Here is a 21275-nt window from a genome sequence, read left to right as displayed (position 1 = left end):
TGCTGGGATTACAGGCTTGAGCCACCGCGCCCGGCACTTTTTCTTTTTCTTTCATACTTTAAATCTAGCAGTAGTCTATGGCAAATATATTTTTTCAAGGTTAGTGGCATAATTTTAAAAGTGATTCTTGCCTTTGTGAAATTCAATTAAAAAAAAATTTCATTTCTTAATATTACAAGCATCCAATAAAGGCAGTCTAGCTTTTTATTATATACTTACTTAACTTCTAAAAATGTCTATTTTTTTAAATTATAATTCAGGTTTATTTAGCTTTAAAGTTGATTTTACCACTGCATCACTGATTAAAAAGTGTCTAATTTTTTATTGTACTTAAGTAGACTGAAAGTGCAGACACTTTTTGATACAATTTTGTCTTAATTATATTTGTAACTCTGTGTTCACTAATTATGAATTAAAGCATACTGCTGGAAAATATTTTGTCTTTTAAAGAGTAATTAGACAAGATATTTTCTTTCCATTCTTGAGACAGAATGAAATTTATATAATGTAAAGCAAAGCTTTCATCTTATGGTACGGAATGATGTATACTGGTGATCATTTCAATTTGTTAAATTGAGGACTCAATAACAGTTCACAATACCATAAAATTTGCATCAGTTTTTGGACTGGAAAGACTCACCAATTTAAAGGAGACTTTACTCAATTTAAATGCCTTATATTTTTGTGAAGTAATAAATTTAAGAATCAATAGGCTTCTGAAATGTGGGAATTCTTTCTTCTTTTATGTGACGTAAGCAAAAACGCATAGTTCCTATTTTAACAAGTTTTTAGTGATTGTGCAGGAAATGTTGAATGTTTTCAACATTTGTATCTTCATGCATCAACCTGGCACTTTTTTCTTACGTATATAGAGACTAGTACTTTTCTTTTAACTTGATTTTTATGCCTCAAAAAAGAAAGCCTCATAACAGAGGCTTAGCAAATTTAACTTTTTGAAGATAAAATCTACTATTCATATGATTAGTGAGCAATATTAAAGTAAATATTTATAGTATTTATAGTAATAATATATATTTTCCACCAAGTCAACAGGTTCTAAATATTGTAAAAATATAGTTTACATATGACTCTATTGCCTCCAGCCCATTCTCCATATATCAGCCAGACTGCTATTTCAACAATGTGTATCAAAGGGACCTACACTTAGGAAGAAAATCCAAATTTACTATTTGGCTTATGTAGCTCTGTATAAGTCATTTCCTGCATAAATCATCATTTGTGTCTTATTCACGCAATTTTTTTGTGGTACCTACCACTGACCAAGAAGACCTTTGTTGAAATTTTCACTTACTGGCCTATGCAGATCTAAAGAATATTTTTCCTAGTTCCTTCTCAGTTTTCATGTTTCCTATCAATGGCATCTCCTCAGAGAAGGATCCTCTAACCACTCTGATTAAGATGGGGCCCTTCCTCTAGTATCTTTTCTCCAAGTACTAGTTTATTTTCTTCATAACACTTAACACCACCAACAACAATAGCAACAAAAAGTCTCCAAATATTTTGTATTGTTTGCTTATTTTTTCCCCAAGCAGAATTCAAGATACAGAATGGTACAATATTTTCCTTGTTTAGTTCTATATTTTTAATGCCTAATAAATGTTCCCGTCTATTATCTAAAAAATAGTATCCCCATTGTAAAGGGGGAGGGGGAAGAAAGGTTTAGAGAGAGTAAAGTCTTTAAACTAAATGTTTGTGTTTCTCCACTATTCTATGTTGAAACCTAATCCCCAATATGATAGTATTTGGAGGTGGGATCTCTGGGGGGTGATTAGGCGTGAGGATGGAGTCCTCATGAATAGGATTAGTGTTCTTGTAAAGAGACTCCTTGTTCCTTGCACCATGTCAGGAAAGAGTGAGAAGTCTATAATCCAGGAAGAGGGTGTTCACTAGACACGGAATCTGCTGACATCATGACCTTAAACTCCTCAGCCTGTAAAACTGTGAGAAATGAATTTCCGTAGTTTGTAAGATACTCAGTTCATGATATTCTGTCATAACAGCACAAATGGAGTAAGATAACTAATTTGTTAAAGCGCATACAGCAAATGTTTGGTTGAGACAGGACTGAATACAAGTAGTCCAACTTTACTGCCAATGATGTGAACACGTACTCCCACTGTTTGCTAATTATGTTTTAAGAACTTCCTTGGGCCAGGTGCGATGGCTCACATCCATAATCCCAGAACTTTGGGAGCCCAAGATGGGCAGATCACTTGAGCCTAGGAGTTTGAGAACAACCGAGGCAACATAGTGAGACCCCATCTCTACAAAAAAGAGAGAAAAAAAAAAGTTAACTGGGCATAGTGGCACATACCTGTAGTCTCAGCTACTTGGAAGGCGGAGGTAGGAGGATCACTTAAAAACAGGAGATGAAGGCTGCAATGTGCCGTGACTGTGTCACTGCACACCATCCTGGGTGACAGAGCAAAACCCTGCCTCTCAAAAAAAAAAAAAAAATTCCTCATCTACCCTGCCTAACTCCTAAGAGATAAAAAATGGTGATTCATTGAGAGACATGGTTGCCTAAGATCATAAATGAAGCTAGTTGAGAAACTGAGACTAAAGTGAATGTTCCATCTTCTCAATCATGTTCATTTCCTTGCACACTACTGTCTCCCTTCAAGCTGACCTTCTGGAGCTTCATATGAGCCTAGACATGGTAGATGTGTTTAGGTCCAGGTCACGAAGAAGACATAATCAGGAAAGCAGATTTCAAGTGCAAAATAAGACATAAAGAGCAGTTAAATAATGGTTCAGGGTCAAGAAGTATATTAAACCAGGGATCAAGATTACGAAGTAGATCACTGACAGGGGAAGATGTCCCATTCCCAATCAGTACTGAAATATCAGGAGAATACAGACACCGTTTTGGAAGAAGAATTTTAGTGAAGCCATATTCCCTGCATTGAGGTACATATGATTTTCCTTCAATGGATTATCATTCTTTCATGGAATATGTTAAATTAGTATCAAACTGCTTAAAGCTTGGCCCTTGCCAATAAGTACAATTTACTTCAGCCGCTGAATTGTTGACAGCTGAATGAAGAATGCTACCATTTAGAAGTGTCTCTTTGACTCTCAAATCATATACAAATAAAATATCCTTTTGCTTTGTAGCAGGGGAGCTGTATTTCTATAAAATATTCAAATTTACCAAGGAAAATATGTCCATTCTACAAATCCCTGGAGGGTAACTTTGATCCGTGACTTCTGGTTTTCAATCTACCATTTTTACTCATGTTTCCCTGAAACAAGTAAACCCACAGGTTGAGTCCTTCCAAATGAATTCCACAAGCTGATAGATGTCACCCTTCTTACATACTTTTGACCTGTCTCCTTTAAGGCTTTCTGGAGACAGATTAAAGAACGAGGCTTTGGTTTGACATTAGTTCAAAAGATAGAGCAAAGTGTGAGCAGAAAATAGAGGTCAAGGTAGAAGTTTGAGGCAAACCTCAGATACAGAGCTCCTGTCAAGAAATGCCCTGACTCTCAGCAGCAGTCGAGGAAGCAGCTGGTCTGGATTTCTTGTCACTGTTAGGGCTTAATTACTGGGACACAGCAAACCCAGGCCTTGGAGATGGGACTGGGTGACCCATGTCAGGGACTGAGGCTGTCTTCTGATATACTCTCTGCCAGGTGACCCTCATGCCTCATGACAGCATGATGCCTCTTTGAGCTTAGTTCTATCTAGCTGCAAGTTACTTGTAAAGAAACAGTTTTAGAAACAGTAATCATAATATAATAATTTCCAAGGTGTGTTTACATCATATCATCCCATATTCATCCTCCTGACAAGACTGTGAGGTACCCAGAGGGAAAACGATTGTAATAATCTTTTGTTGTTGTTGTTATTGGGGCGGGGGGGTGGTAAGAAACCTAAGAATCAGAAAAGTTAAAAGATTTGACAAGCATATACAGTTGCTGTATGGTGAAGTTAGAATTCAAATGTGGTCTCTTGAATCTAAATGCCATTTTTATTCCACTACACCATATCAATCTAAGTAATTCAGTTCTTAAAGTGAATTGGGAGGAAACATGAAGCTAAATGTAATATTTCAAGGAGATATAGAAGGAATCCAAACATATGAATCCTGAGATAGAGCTCTGATTGTAAATAACCAATCTTGTCAAGATATGAAAGCCATTGCAAGCTCTAGACTGAGATGTGATTTAAATGTCATATTTGAATAACAGTCCTCTGATCCATCATCTGCCATAAATTTTAAGATCTCATTTAGAGAAAACAAAAACAAACAAGTTAACCATTTTTCATACCAACATATAAAAACTGTATAATATCCTATGAGTCTTTTAGAGAGAATTGGGACCTAAGTATTCCACTCAATGCATAATTTAAAAAACACTCGAATATCCTGACTCCTGACCCTTTAGAGTATTATACTGTTCTACTTGTAATTAAAGCTTAATATGAAAAAGCTAGCAAAGTAAGTATCTAAAACTCCCCTTAAAGAAAAATATCCAATGCTGTGTTATTTGGGGAGATCTTGTTATTTGATAATCGATAACAAATAAATTCTATAAGCAATGAAATACAAGCAGTGTTTTTTCTAATAGCTATTTTGTGTTACCAAAAGCCAGTAGTTACGTGTATTCATTCTGACTTCAAATATACCAAATACCAGGAAAATAAAAACCAGGTTAACTAAGTTGACCAATAATATGAAACAAAATATTATTCACTTTTAATTTAAAGAGTTAGGTGAATTGAAGAGGTCAGGATGAACGTACCTACTTGACATCTTCCCCTTTTCCTCTTCCAATATATTTCTTCTAATCTACAGATGATTGTTTGTTTCCCACTACTCCTCCGGTTTAGTAATGGAATTTCCGCTAAAACATTTGCTATCAATTTTGTTTTGTTTTTATCTGAAGTTTAACTGTCTTATATAATTTAATATTATTACATTTTACCAGAAATAAGAAACAGCTAAAATCTACCTATTCCACTTAATTTAGCATTGAGGGGAACAAAAAAACCAAGTACTTAATTGGCAAAACATAAAACTCAGAAAACCTTAAGTCTCTAAAGTGTATATGTAATTTATTAAACGTACTAGATTCACCATTCCTAATACTAAGTTTTTGATTTGATTGGGGAATGTTTACTGTGACTAGCCGAGAAGACAGAGATATAAATCTTCAACTGCCTTCAATATTGCACATGCCTGGAGAAATGCATTGTACTTTATGATGGTAGTTTCTGTTTTTGTAGTTCTTTCTGTCCTCTGCCTATTGTGCTCAATATCATTGTTGAAAATGAGCTACCTGTCTTATTAATATCAGCATATTAAGCTGGTATGTTTATTGATATGGAAACATACATGCTATGGCCATTTACTCAATGTGTATTACACATGCCCAGATGAGCTGGTACAGATTCCTTTTTTTTGGTTCCTCCCTCTAACTTTAACTAACTACTCAGAATGATACAATGTCTATTTCGGAGTCCTTAAAAGGACTCCTAAAGCTGGAAAGACAAAAGGTACCAGGCTGGAGACTTCAAGATTCAAGGAATGGTATTGCGGTGGCTTGTCTGGGTTTTCTGTTCATTTACCATTAACTGAATCGGGCACCAGAGAGGCCTACAGCCTCAAATAGCACCAAAAAACAGCCTGTCTCTCTTGGCCAAATGACAAAGAATGGCGTAGCCCAATAGACACTAAGTGTGGATCCCCCTATCTCTGCTCCACATCCAGGGTGGTGGTAGGGCTGATTATCCCACAGTGGTAAAGCCTGGTGTCTCCAAGCCCTCCATCTAGAAGTATATGGATATCCAGGTCCAATGTCTGCCAGTCCTCTACCAGTGAAAGAGACTGAGCAAGCTCAGCAGCTTTTTCCCACATGCTCCCTTCCACCTCCAGGATGTAGCTCAGGAAAACACTGAGGAAACCTATAGGCAACACAAGCAGGGGTCAAGTTGGGGATGCAGCAGTGCTAGGAAAATGAAGCAGACAGGCAAACAGTGCAAGGGATCTGAAAACTACATTGAAATTCTAACACACAAAAGAGGGCTAGAACCTACACACTAAGCCAAAGAAGGGCAACCGAATGCTGAAATCAATGACTTAATTAAGATCAAAAGTCTGCTAATATAATATCTAGAAGTCCAGGATTTAATCCAAAACCTCTCATCATACCAGGGACGGAAACACAATCTGATGAGAAAGACAATCAACTAACATCAATGCTGAAATGAATCATATTTTAGTATTATTTGACAAAGATCTTAAAACAGCCATAATGAAAATGTTTCATCAATCCATTATAAATTCTCAGAAATAAAAGAAGAGATAGAAAATCTCAGAAAAATAAGTTTTTGGAAAAGAAACAAATGGAAATTACAGAACTGAAAAACACAGTAACAACTATGACAAACCATGCTGGATGTCCTGAGTAGTGAAGTGGAAATGATGTCGGATAGAATCCGTGAAATTTAGAAGCAGTCAAAAAAAATTTGGCCAACACAGAAAAAAAAAAAAAAAAAAAAGACTAAAATCTAACAGACTCAAAATCATTTTGATTTTTTGGGACAACACAAAAGATCTAATATTCACATCACTGGAGTTAAAAAAAAAAAAAAAACAAGGAGAAAGAATATGAAACTGAAAAATGACTCAAAGAAATAATTTGCTGCACATCCGCCAAATATGTAATACACCAAGAAAGGGGAAAGAAGCTCACACAGGATAAAACCAAAAGATACCACACCAAGACAAATTAGAGTTTAAAAAGTACAAGGTAAGGACATGGAAAGAAGTCATAAAAGCAAAGAGAAAAAGGGTGTCTTATCTAAAGAGAATACCCATTTGAATGACAGCAGATATCTAATCTAAAGCTGCCAAGGCCTGAAGGAAGTAGCATAATATATTTCAGGTGATTAAATAAAAGAACTGTCAACAGTGATTTCAATATTCAATGAAAACATCCTTCCAGAAGGAAGGGGAAATAAAAACATTCTCAGAGCAAGTAAACTAAGATAATTTGTTCTCAGTAGATTTACCATTAAATCATAGCTAAAGGAAGCTCTCTAAACAAAAAGAACATGTTAATAGATGAAAGGAAAGAAAAACAATGAGATGCATAAAAACAGAGATCTATGCAATAGACTGCGTTACTCCTTACGAGTTTTTTAGATCCTATTTTGTTGCTTAATCAAAATGAACACCATCTGATGTGATGCTAAATGCATCCAAAGGAAATACTTGAGAAGATTATGCTTTAAAAATAGGGAGGATAAAGAAACTTAACCAAGATGGAATATATCACCTGAATATCTAACCTGCTTCCAAGCCTAGATGGCTTTAAGAAAATTACCAAACATTTAAAGAAAAGTTAACACAAATTTTATGCAATCTCTTTCAGGAAATAGAAGGGGAAGGAACATTTCCCAACATATTTTATAAGGCCAGTGTTGCCTTGATACCAAAACCAGAAAATGATAGTACAAAGCAAGAAAATAGAATATACTGATCTGTTTCATAAACTTAAGAGTAAAAATCCTTAACAAAACATTATACAATTAATTCAGCAATGTACAAAAATTACATCAGTCAAGTGGGCTTTATTCAAGATATACATGCTGGTTAAATATTCAAAAATCAAACCATGTAATCCACCATATCAACAGAATATAGAAAAAATTTCTTTACAATCATATCAGTGATACAGAAAAAGCATTCAACAAAATCCCAAAACATTTATTATATAAACTTGCAGGAATTTAGAATTAGAAGATACTTCCTGTACTACATAAAGCACATATACAAAAAACCCTGCAGATAACATTGTATTTAATAAGGTAAGACTAAGTTCCTCTTTTATCCTAAGATCAGGAAAATTGCAAGGATGTTTTCTCTTACAAGTTTTATTCAACATAACACTAGACAGTCTAGCTAGGGAAATAAGGTAAGAAAAAAAATTAAAAGCATACATACTGGAAATGACCTAGTATAAGGTTCACACCTCATATGAAAATTAACCCATAAAAAAATCAAAGGCTCAAATGTAATTATAAAATCATACTTTTATAGGAAAAAAGACATTGAACAAAATCTTCAGGATATACATAGGCATGATCCATAACAGAAAAAAAAATAATAAACTTGACTCTTTTGAAAATATAGGCCGCGAGTAGTGGCTCACACCTGTAATCCGAGAACTTTGGGAGGCTGAGTCAGGAGGATTGCCTGAGCTCAGGAGTTTGCAATCAGCCTGGGCAATATGGTGAAACTCCGTCTCTACTAAAATACAAAAAGAAAAAAATTAGCCAGGTGTGGCCGCGTGTGCCTGTAGTCCCAGCCACTCAGGAGGCTAAGGCAGAAGAATTGCTTGAACCTGGGAGGTGGAGGTTGCAGTGAGTTGAGATGGTGCCACTGCACTCTAGCCTGGGTGACAGAGCGAGAGTCCATCTCAAAAAAAAAGATACAAACTATTGCTTCCCTTCAACAGACTGTTAGCAGGCTAAAGAGACAAATTACACACAGTGAGAAAATATTTGCAAACCACACATCAAACAAAAGGCTTTTATGCAGAATATATAATAAACTCTCAAATCTCACAGTAAACAAATAAACAAACACATCCAATTAGAAAATGGGCAAAAGAAATAAACAGACCTTTTCACTGAAGGCAATATACAGTGAGTATCTAAGCACTGAAGATGTTCAATATCATTAGCTATCGAGGAAGTATAAATTAAGTCCATAATGCAATATCACTAAATGCCATTCAGAATAGTTAATGTAAAAATACGTTGATGAAGATATAGAAAAACTGGATCACTCACGCATTGTACATTCGTACAAATGTAAAACAAGACATCCACTCCTTAATGTCAGGATTTTTTTAAACTTAAAAATAGACTTATTGCACAAAGCAGCAATTTTACTCAGGAGTATTTATCCCCGAAAGATGAACATTTTTGTTATTGTAGAAATCTGTACACGAAAGGTTTATAAGTCAAAAGTTAAATCAAATGTCCTTCAATGGGTGAATGGTTAAACAAACAAGTATGTATGGGAGGGAATACTACTCAACAATAACAAGAAATGACATGTTGATTCATGCAACAACTTGGACAAACCTCGTGGAAACTATATAACTATATAACATTTTAAAAATAAAATAATCATAGAGATGAAATACATAGGAGCAGATGCCCTCTGTAAGGGTTTCTGTTTAGTGTAGCACTAGGGAGACTTGCACTAGGACAGTTCTGCATCTTAATTGTCATAGTTACATATAGCTACATGCGTGATAAAGTTGCATAGAACTATATATACATGCACGCTCACACACACACAGATAAGTGCACAAATAACTTTAGAAATCTGAATAAGCTTCATAGATTGTACAAATATGAATTTCATGGTATACTATATGCAAGATGTTATTGGAGGAGAAAGAATGGAGAGTACATAGGATCTCCCTGTACTTTTGTCCAACTTTCTGTGGATATCTAATTATTTTAAAATAAAAGGGTGAAGAAAATATATTACATGTGCCCAGAGTTTGCTCAAGAACTCAAGCCAGTTAAGCAAAGCTAGTGTATTAGGGAAAATGTGACTATATTGAAGTGGCCAAGACTGCTTTTTTTCACAATGCCTAACTCTAAACAATAGATCAATCTAAGCATACATTTTCAAACATGATTGAAAGCTTCACCTGCTTTGTAATCATAAGAGAGTTACATGTAACGAAAAAAAGTAAGCACAGCTACATGTGTGGAATCAAATATTACATTAGCCATAGCCATCACACTATATTTTCTCAAGATGTTTCTTCTCTGGGCACAGAAAAATAACGTTAAGTCTATTCTCAACGTCTCCCAAAAGACTCCAAAATGGGTTTTCCTTGATCTGGTACTTAGATCTCGGTGGTGTAGTCAGAATAAAGAAAACAAATTTTGAGATATGTGTATTTTTTCCTTTCAAGGCTTTATAACAGAAACCCATCTAGGCATAAGACAGATTAGGGTTCACTGTCACATCCCTGCCTCTGGACATAATATTTCATGTAGAGGCAGAAACAAATAATATTTCTCTCATATTTTAAAAAGCTTAACAATATATAAAGCAGACCTGCGCCCTCACAGTTCAGTCTTGTCCATTTCAAAACCAAATACAAGTTCTGGATTCGAACAATATGCTCCCAAATTTCTAAAAGGAATGTAAGCAAGCCAACTTGGTATTATCAACTTCTGAGAATTTCAGTCTGGAAACAGAATATTCAAACAAGTACATCTTTCTTTTCATAATTGAACTTTTCTTTTAATTTTCTGGAAAGTACAAAAGATTATTAAAATTTTGCTACACAATAATTGTTTGAATAGATAAAATATGATGGCAATGTATTTGGCGAGTTTTGGTCTACCACCTGCCTCGAGTTACGAAATAAAATGAATCCCTGGTTTATAACATTTTAAATTTTGACCTACCATTTGATCCAGGAATCTCACCACTGGGAATCCACCCAGAGGAAAAGAAGTCATTATGTGAAAACGACACTTGCATGCATGTGTTTAAAGCAGCGCAATTCACAATTTGAAAAACATGGAACCAGTCCAAATGTCCATCAATCGAGTGAACAAAGGAAATATTATATATATATATATATACACAAAATTATAAAATTGTATGTATATCAGGCCAGTACATTATGTGTCTTTCTTCCTAATACTCTTCATTCCTTATTACCACATTAAATCTCTTTGCTTTATTTCACAGAATAACTAAACATATTAATATCCTTACAAATAAAACTATTTTGCGGAAGTAACCTGTGAAATTAGATTTCATTGCACTTTAAGCTGTCACCATTTTTACAACACATAGAACTGGCCACTGTATAACACAGCTAGTAATTCTATAGCTCAAAACCTTCAATACATATTCAAGCCTCATATAACATATTTACTGATATGGGAGGCATGTAGTGGAAATATTTGGGAAAAATGAGGATTTGTCACAATAGTAAAATGTAATTATACAGTTGTTCAATTGCTTGAGAGAGAGAGATATATATATCAAATAGATACATATATGACTCACATTAGATTACTAATAAATATCACATTGAACAAATATGAGATATATACCTTTATTTGTATATAGCCATTGTGATATATACCTATATATCACAGTGGAATAATTGGAATACTACTGGAATATCACATTGGAATAAATGTGATACACACACACACACACCATGGAATACTACTCAATCATAAGAAGGAATGAAATAATGGCATTTGCAGCAACCTGGATGGAGTTAGAAACAATTATTTTAAGTGAAATAACTCAGGAATGGGAAATCAAACATCGTTATGTTCTCACTTATAAGTGGGAGCTAAGCCATGAGGACACAGAGGCATAAGAATGATATAATGGACTTTAGGTATTCAGGGGAAAAAGTGGGAGTGAGTTGAGGGATAAAAAAGTTGTGCATTAGGTAAGTGTACACTGCTCAGGTGACGGGTGCACCAAAATCTCAGAAATCACCACTAAAGAACTTATCCATGTAACCAAACACCACCTGTTCCCCAAAAACCTACTGAAATTTCTTAAATTAAAATAAAATATTTTAAAAAGGAACCATTAAGATATTTCTATCTCATGATATGTGAAAAACATTAACTAAAATTGAGAAAATAGTTTGCAACCAAATTTTGTCTTCTTACCGATTATCTCTAACTACTATCTGGAATTAAAGTTACCAAATAAAAGTTGATATCAAGAACTACTTGAAAGCATTTAATTATACAATTAAGAACCTAACCACAAATAGTTGTTGAAAATAACAAACATTTGACATTTAATATTATGTTACATTGCATATAAATATTAATGGATAGAAATGAAATATTAATTTTAATACAAAGCTTAAAAGTGTTTTTCAAAAGTTTGACAGCCCATAGCATTTATTTTAAAACCCATACTTCTCTGCTAAAATCTTATCAACAGGAACCACACAAAATAAACAGGATACTTCTCCCTTACTTAGATTAGGTTATTCATTGCTCTGGTTCGGTGGCAGTGATTGGCTATTTTAAGAATGACTCAGTTTATCTCATGCTCTCATGGACCAAATATATTTGATTAGATCTGGGGTAAGCAGGCTTTAACTTCAGTGTCAGCTCCATTCAATTGGCTGTGGCAGACGTGAGTACAGATTTGGGAAGAAATCCCAAGTCTCAATGGAAAAGACTAGAAATGTCTTGCAATTGTTTGAGACCCAGAGTGTCACAGTGCATCAGCTAAGTATTTTTCTCTTTGGGTGAGGCACTTAAATTCTCTACAGATAAATGAGAATCAAAGCTTATATATCTATGGCATGCTAAAACTTCATTTTACAAATATATTTACAGTAGAAATCATATAACTAGAACAAGCAGAACATCCCTTAAAGGATGGTTATCTCACAAGCTTCAGTATTTGTATTTTCTCTAGTATTTATTTTCTTTCTCTAACCAATATGTAGATGAGTAATTGACAGTATCTATTTGAAACAGGCCACTTTTAGCATTATCCTCAGGAGTTTAGAAAGTATTGGGCATCAGTCTATCCAATTTGGAACGTGTGTATGTCTTCCCAAAGAAACCTAAACAGAGTCAAGTGGGAATCTGCTGTCATAAGACTGACTTAATTATGATAGCTTATTTCATAGAGTATAGAACTCTGAGATTAATACATATGTCTTTCTGGGAGTATTAAACTGATTGCATTTTAGGAAAATCTGAAGCTTTACCTAAGAGTACACATTTGCATTATAGGATACTCAGGGTTTTCCAACTATGTAGGTGGGAAGGAAGAAAGGTGCCAGCTGTTTGTTATCATTATTCTACTTTGCTTTTGTCTTCTCCCCACTTAGGAGTATCCAGATGGTTATAAATATTTAGGAATCTGAAGGCATTTCAAAAATATCAAATCTGTTACATTTTAAATACAAAATTAGCAAGTCACTAATTCTCAACTCACTTATCCCTTACTTGAACATTTAGAGAAATAGAAGCCAAAACGATTAAGTACTGTATTTGAAAGGATTCTTCCTTATTTTTCTATATAATTATCCTAATTATACGCTTCCAATTTATTTTATTTTTATTTTTTTTAAGACGGAGTCTCACTCTGTCACCCAGGCTGGAGTGCAGTGGCGCCATCTCAGCTCACTGCAACCTCTGCCTCCCAGGTTCAAGCGATTCTCTTGCCTCAGCCTCCCAAGTAGCTGGGACTACAGGTGCCCGCCGCCACGCCTAGCTAATTTTTTGTATTTTTAGTAGAGACAGGGTTTCACTGTGTTAGCCACGATGGTCTCGATCTCCTGACCTCGTGATCCACTTGCCTCGGTCTCCCAAAGTGCTAGGATTACAGTCGAGAGCCATGGCACCCCGCCTATACTTTCCCGATTTCAAATTGCAACAGAGGCAGAACCCCAACCTAATAACTCTACTTCCAAGGTTAGTGCATGTTCCAAGAGTCTGGTTAACCCATCCTTTTATGTCTCTGTTGCTCTGTTGTCAATCCAAAGCCAAATATATATAAGACACTCAAACACACATCAGGCCAGTACATTATGTGTCTTTCTTCCTAATACTCTTCATTCCTTAATAGCACATTAAATCTCTTTGGTTTATTTCACAGCATAAATAAACATGTTAACATCCTTACAAATAAAAGTATTTTGCTGAAGTAACTTGTGAAATTATATTTCATTGCATTTTAAGCTGTCAGCATTTTTACAACACATAGAACTGGCCATTATATAACACAGCTAGTAAGTCTATAGCTCAAAACATTCTATAAATATTCAGACCTCATATAATATATTTACTGATATGGGAGGCATTTAGTGGAACTATCTGGGAGAAATGAGGATTTGTCACAATAGTACATGTAATTATACAGTTGTTCAATTGCTTGAAAGTAGAGCCTCTAAATCAGAAAATAAATGTATAGAAACATTACCATCTGAATTCAGTCTCAATTATCTATTTTATTCATTTCACTTATCTGACAAGGAAATTAGACTAGCAAACACATATTTACCTGCACAATTATGGTAAGCAATTACTTGGGTGATACTTCAAGACTCAACTTCCAAGAAAACATTTGACATAAGCTGCTGTGCTCAAAGTATCTATTTTGGAGTTCACAGGAGGAAAGACAAGAACAGTACTCACAGAGCACACTGAAACAACATACAATCTCAACTAGATCCTAAAGTCTAGAACACCTACGGTAAAAAACATATTCACAAAAATTTATAAATTATTTAAAATGAGGATGTTGTTAAATACAACAAAAATACAGGAAGTCTGTGTACAGAATCAATATTGAATATGTTAAGACCAAATAATAAATGAGTTTAGTACTTACAAAGAGGAAGAGGTATTAATCAATTAAAGAACTAGAGTACTGTTTATAGTCTCTCTGTTGGTTTCTGTTATGTTGACTGATGCAGTATATGGTAACAGTGAGCAATCCTTAGAATTTCTGTTTGTTTATTGTACTGTTGTATTTTTATTACTATACTTTATTGACAGGCATTATTGGCAAGCAGGAAAGTTCCATTGAAATAAAGTAAAAAATAAAATGATTAGAGTTAAAAAATAATTACAGACAAGACTTAAAAACTAATGAATATCAAATATGTGTTTATCTGCCAGAAAAATAAATCCATTTTGTGGTTTATCTTTAGTGTTCACATAATGATATATAGTTTGTTTCCTGAAGTAGATTTAATGGTGTCGATTATTTTGTAGACTAGAAAGCAGCAGAGGAAATCAGTATATTGCTTTATGTCATTCTTCCATAGCCTTTTGCCTTGAACTGGAACACTAAATAATAGTCAAACTATGAGGTTGTTTTACTGCTTTAATTTTTTTCTGTGTGTTATCTGTACGGGGAGGGGAGTTAAATGCAAAAAGAAAAAAGATGTAATTAAGATTACTGAGTTATAATTTTTCCTTGAAAAAGGAAAATGTTTTCACAAAAAAGTTGAAGAGACTTTTCCAAAATGAAAAAATTATTAAAATTATAGGCCATACAATTAGATTATTTTTGAGGACTGTAATTTATCATTTACAGAAGATAATTCTACCCATATCTTTGGGCATTCATTTCAGGACCCATTATATTTTCTGTACTTAGTAAATATCCTAAAAAATACACTGAATCTAGCACATTGGATCAATCCTATGATTATGAACTGATATTATGAACAATGTTATGTATGCTGCTTTCAAAAAGCAATTTCTAATCACTTATCTGTCATGCTGATTTTGTTAATATTATTGATCCAATTTTAGGAAAAGAACAGGTAAAAGTCCTATAAACAGTAATCAACAACCGTTTTCTTTGGTTTAATTTTATAGACGTATGCATTAGTAGCTGTGAATAAAAGAGAAGCACAGTTAAAATTAAGTGGTAAAAAAAAGTATACTTCAGGATGACAACTGAGAGAAAACTAACCACATATCAATTCATATTTGAAATATGAGAAATTCTAATGAGTCGCTAGCAAAAATATCCACAAATTAGACTGATGTATTTGGAAAATAGGCCCAATGAAATTTCAGATAAAACCCTACCAGAAGATTTATATTAAACATGTCTTTAATTATAAACATCGTTGGAACATCAAAAATTACAAGGTGTGTTTAATTAAGGAAAACATCACCAGAAGAAAGAAAGAGACCAAGATAAACAAAACCCCAATCTGAAAGGTGTCAAAAAGTAGACACAGGAAAAAAGATATACATATTTTTCAAGTATATATTCATGTACATATTTCAATGTTCATGTTTCTTTTTTTTTTTTTTTTTTTTTTTTTTGAGACGGACGTCTCGCTCTGTGGCACCAGGCTGGAGTGCAGTGGCCGGATCTCAGCTCATTTCACTGCAAGCTCCGCCTCCCCGGTTTACCCATTCTCCTGCCTCAGCCTCCCGAGTAGGCTGGGACTACAGGCGCCCGCCACCCTCCGCCCGTAGTTTTTTGTATTTTTTATAGAGACGGGATTTCACCCATGTTACACAGGATGGTCTTGATCTCCTGACCTCCGTGACCGCCCGTCTCGGCTCCCCAAAGTGCTGGGATTACAGGCTTGAGCCACCGCGCCCGGCTCATGTTTTCAAATACAAACACACACACACACTCACACAATGCACTCACACACAAACACACATTTCAAAATTACATCAACCCAAACAAGAAGCACCTGTTGTGAAAAATAACAATCTCAGGAAAAAAAAAAAGAGTTATTGGGACTGAAGATATGACTGCACAAGTGGAGTGAAGTTTAGGGGATAGTGAGTGATATCGTTTGGCTGTGCCTTCACCCAAACCTCACCGTGAATTGTAATAATCCCCATGCGTCAAGGGCAAACCCATATGGAGATAATTGAAAAATGGGAGCGGTTTCTCCCATGCTGCTCTCATGATAGTGAATGCATTCTCAGGAGATCTGATGGTTTCATAAAGGGCTTTTCCTCCTTAGCTTGGCACTTCTCCTTCCTGCTGCCATATAAAGAAGGACATGTTTGCTTCCCCTTCCACCATGATTATAAGTTTCCTGAGGCCTTCCCAGCTAAGCTGAACTGTGAGTTAATTAAATCTCTTTCCTTCATAAATTACCCAGTCCCCGGCACGTCTTTATCAGCAGCATGAGAAAGACTAACACAGTGAGCTAATGTGCTCATCATTTCACAATAGCATAAAAAATGACAGTAAAGAAAAACGGAATGAGAATCAATTGCAGCAGTACAAAAATAAAAGCAAAAAAAGAACCAAATGCAAAACACTGGATATTTTAACAATGAAATTTTGATAAACTTTGTGAGATTATGAATTTAAATTGCATTCCCTTCCCCGTATGAATTTATTGTAACATATAGTTGTACTGTTTTTATACTATTTAAAGAATACACATTAAGAGGACAGTTAAAAGGTAAGTGCTGCTCTTAATTTTAACTACAATAGAGTGCCCAGGCAAACTTACAAACAAAGGAAGAGTTAACACTTAAAATGTATACCACATATTGGACATTCCTAGTTGCTAAAGAATCTAATGGAATATGTAGCTAGATAGCAAAGTTAAAAAAAAGAGTACAAAAGTTAAGAATGAAGAGAAAAGATAATAAGCTACAAATAACTACACATTCACAAAGAATAACTGCCAGGCAAAACAGGTGTGCAAACAGATTTGTGGATCCCATCATCCAGTAAATTAACTCGCTGACCAGGATGTTACTCTCACCAAGAAAATATACCAGTTGAAAATACACACATTACAAGGTATTTTATCAAAAAGAACTAAATTTACATGCAAAGTTTCAGATATCCAAGTATAAATAGACAGTTTAGTTTCCTCTAAACTATCAAATTCTGAACATATGGAATAAGGGGCCACCTCAGAACTAAATGATATTTTCAAAGTAATTAGTGAAAACCGATTTTGTAGCATCTTTATTTACATTACTCTGGCATAATTGTAAGAAACATGTATTTTAAACAAGCTAAGTTTTATTCAAATCAAGGAAACAAATAAAAAGGTATCATTACAAATGGAGAATTTTTCTGCATTTGAAAGCCAATTCTGTGTCTAATTAAGATACCAATTTGAAACTAACCTTGGTGTATTCCTTCCATACTTTTTTACTAAGTAATTTCGTTTATGCAGTGAGAAGTATATGTGTTCAATTTTAATCTTTTTGATCTGCCCACTCTCTAAATAATTTATTTGTGGGAGGAAAATCAAAAGATAACACTTTGATTACCTTTCTTAGGCTACAAGAGTATGCCAACATAATTCCTAATCGTGAGCAGTCAGTGTTAAATATATTTATTACTGGTAAATTCTTTCATTACAGGGTGAGGCTCCTTATAATTTTCTGTAAAGAATTGTCAACAAAAAAAAAGGTCCTAAAATATCTAGCGATAATTTACATTCAATACTGATTGTTTTGGTTATGAATACTAAGAAACCATTTCTTACCAAATTGTCCTGACTTTAAATTCTTTTTTTTTTTTTTTTTGAGACGGAGTCTCGCTCTGTCTTCCGGGCTGGAGTGCAGTGGCCAGATCTCAGCTCACTGCAAGCTCCGCCTCCCGGGTTTACGCCATTCTCCTGCCTCAGCCTCCCGAGTAGCTGGGACTACAGGCGCCCGCCACCTCGCCTGGCTAGTTTTTTGTATTTTTTAGTAGAGACAGGGTTTCACCGTGTTAGCCAGGATGGTCTCGAACTCCTGACCTCGTGATCCGCCCGTCTCGGCCTCCCAAAGTGCTGGGATTACAGGCTTGAGCCACCGCGCCCGGCCTAAATTCTTTATCAAATAGTTAACAATATATTTAACAAGTCTCTTGTAATATAAATAATTATTGCCTTCCAATGAGTATTGATAATATAGCATATATTTTACTTCTTAAAGTATGATAGAATATATGTGATGTTAATTAAAATATATGTGTTTTTAATTTATCTTTTTCTCCCACACGATCACTGTATTAGAAAAATGTTACCATTGGTTAACATTTTCAGTTGTCATGCATAATTCATATAAGAATCTCAAGAGCAGAAAACTGTGAACTAAGAATACCTTAGTAAATTCCCAACTAGTAAAGGTGGATGTAAATCTATGTGACTTATATAAACTTTATGTCTCCATATAGCCATCTATAATTAGGTTTAATACCACTTACATTCTAACAATTTTTTGCCCTGGTAGATGTTTGGAATATTCTGGGAAAAATTAAAATCTGCTTCTCAGTTTAGCAAAGTGCTGCAAAGTCCTCTTTGTATGTTTCACGTCCGATAGAATTGAGCATCTCTAATCTCTTTCTCTGGCTATTTGAAGGAGAAATCAGCCCTGGGGCATCAGGAGAACCTGTTTCATTTCACCAAGCATGGACAAGAGAATCACTGATAATCATTTTGTACTTTCACAGTGAATTCAAACGTCTGGAAACACACACACACAGAAACAAGCATATATGTATGTGTATATAAATGTTTTATATATGTAATTATAATTTATATTTATATGTCATATACATCAATAATAATATATAATATATAGAAGGAATAACATATCAGTTATATGTGTTATGTATTATCTGTGTGTGTATATGTGTTGGGTACATTAAAGGGTGTATTTAAAAATATCTACATAAACTTTGAATAATCTTTTCTAAGTTTTCAATTAAGATGTACATTGTAGTCAGTATGACCAAAATGTTTCTATTTAGATACATGGAGTTATTTTAGTTATTGTTTGTCACCTGGATATAAAATGTTGGGTACATTTAGAAATAAATTCTCAACATAACTCCAATAATCTAGTATTTGGTTTTGAGCTAAAAATATGTCTGCAATTTATTTAAGAGTAGACATTAGCCTTACTCTTTGTCCAATTGAGAAGAATTGTGCACACTTTTTTTCTTTGCTTCCATCATCTTTTGTAATTTATGAGCTGATGTACAACAGAAGACTATTTTCAGAGTTGAAGGATTCCACTGAGAAAATAACATATATATGTTTTACTAAGGAGGTATTCTCTACAAAATGTAATCTGTAGATAACTGAAAAGATAAAATCTATATTGATATTTTGATGCCAAAACATCACATTGATAAGTACCTTTTATGACCAAGTATAACAGATACAGCTGACCCTTTCTGAAATAAGTATTTTTCTCTTCTCTTTTGGCTCACAAACAGACTACCATGTTCACCTCCTTTGCATTTGGGGATGAATTTATGATGGCTGGCCTGGCCATTACATTTTCCAAGGGATCTCTCATTGTTTTTCCCCTTCAGCAGACTAGATAGTGATATCCAGTGTGAACAAAGCCTTATAATGGTAGAGCTTTGAGCACCCTGGATCCCTAAATGCCTGGAGTAGAATAAACACTCTCAACCATTGACCAAAGCCATGTTGGGATGCCCAAGAACTAAACAAACAAACATAAAAACTTGCATTACATCCAGCTTAGAATGTTGGTGCTTATTTCTTATACTACATGAAGAAACTCAGTAGGATGATCTTTCCCTCACCAAAAAAAGGGAGAAGCCAAAAGATGCTAGTTAATATACTTAGGACTTATGAATTGCCACCAATGTCATTATGAACTGCCATCAAGGTTACTGTATGAACTGTAAATGACCTGTGGCCAGGGGCCAGGTGTTTATACCCTCAGTACCTCACACATGCCAGGAACTTGATAGGCACTAAGCAATATTGGCTGAATGAATAAATATAAAAGAAAACATGTAAAAGAGAAGAAGGCAGGTAAAGTAATCGCTATACCATATCAAGAGCCTGTTAGTGTCAGCGTGGGAAGCCCCAGGTAACTGACACTCAGCCTTTCATCTCTATATCCTGGAATATCCTTGAACCAGTTTGTGTACGTTTGGAAAGTCTGGGAGTAACAAACGAGACATGAGAACATGTGTGATGTTCTGTGTTGCATTGCATTCCATGGTTCTATCTTATGAAGAATGTTTGGACTTCCAGAACAGTGTGAAGTGGCATCACTTCATCAGGTCATTAGGGACAGTGGCCTTGAAGACATTTGCTGACCATTCATTCTGCTATGTATCCTCACTGCCATACCTTCTTCTGCACCATTAAATAATTTACTCTTGATTGATTAACTCAACAATGTCTGCATCTGGTCTTTCTGCTATTCTGAAACAATGGTAAACATTTTTTAAAATATAGCAGTCATGAAGGAGAAACAAAGAAAGATATTTTAAAATGGAAAAGACAAGAAAAGAAGGATGAAGGGAGGGAAGAGTGAATGGAGAAGAAAAGTAGAAAAAAAAATTGAAGATGAAAAGGGAGACAGAGAGCCCTGAAAGCAGTACATTTTTTCCTGGGCTTAATATTCACACATCTTCATTACTTTGCGTGTGTATAATTGTAGGTGAGTGCATATAAAACTAACTATTAAATATCTTTATTTATTTAAAAATATTATTTAAGATAGTATTAAATATAAACTCAGAGGTTATATTAATATATATTTAGTTATGGGAATTTTAAAAAATGCAAACAAGGTATACCAATATTAAAATAGTTTTTAAATACATGTTATAAACATGGATGTAATTATACTGTATTTAACATTTGTATTTATTTTCCCACTTGTTCAGTCTTTTCCATGTTTAGTTCCAAGAAAACTCATTTTGTGACTTCTGCTTATAACATTCTACCTATCATTTATTTAATAATGTTAAATT

The 21275-nt window shown here is 34.5% G+C and overlaps 1 protein-coding gene across 4 annotated transcripts in view; it reads right to left on the bottom strand.

Moving 5' to 3' along the window:
• CDH18 (cadherin 18) overlaps positions 1–21275 on the bottom strand; it is a 1176273-nt gene that overhangs the window by 502623 nt on the left and 652375 nt on the right. The gene's annotated exons all lie outside the window — the stretch shown is intronic.

This window comes from Rhinopithecus bieti, unplaced genomic scaffold, assembly GCF_001698545.2.
Source record: "Rhinopithecus bieti isolate Rb0 unplaced genomic scaffold, ASM169854v2 scaffold_21891, whole genome shotgun sequence".
NCBI lineage: Eukaryota > Metazoa > Chordata > Mammalia > Primates > Cercopithecidae > Rhinopithecus > Rhinopithecus bieti.
The sequence above is the reverse complement of the archived record's forward strand: the minus strand, read 5'-3'. Positions and strand labels throughout refer to the sequence as shown.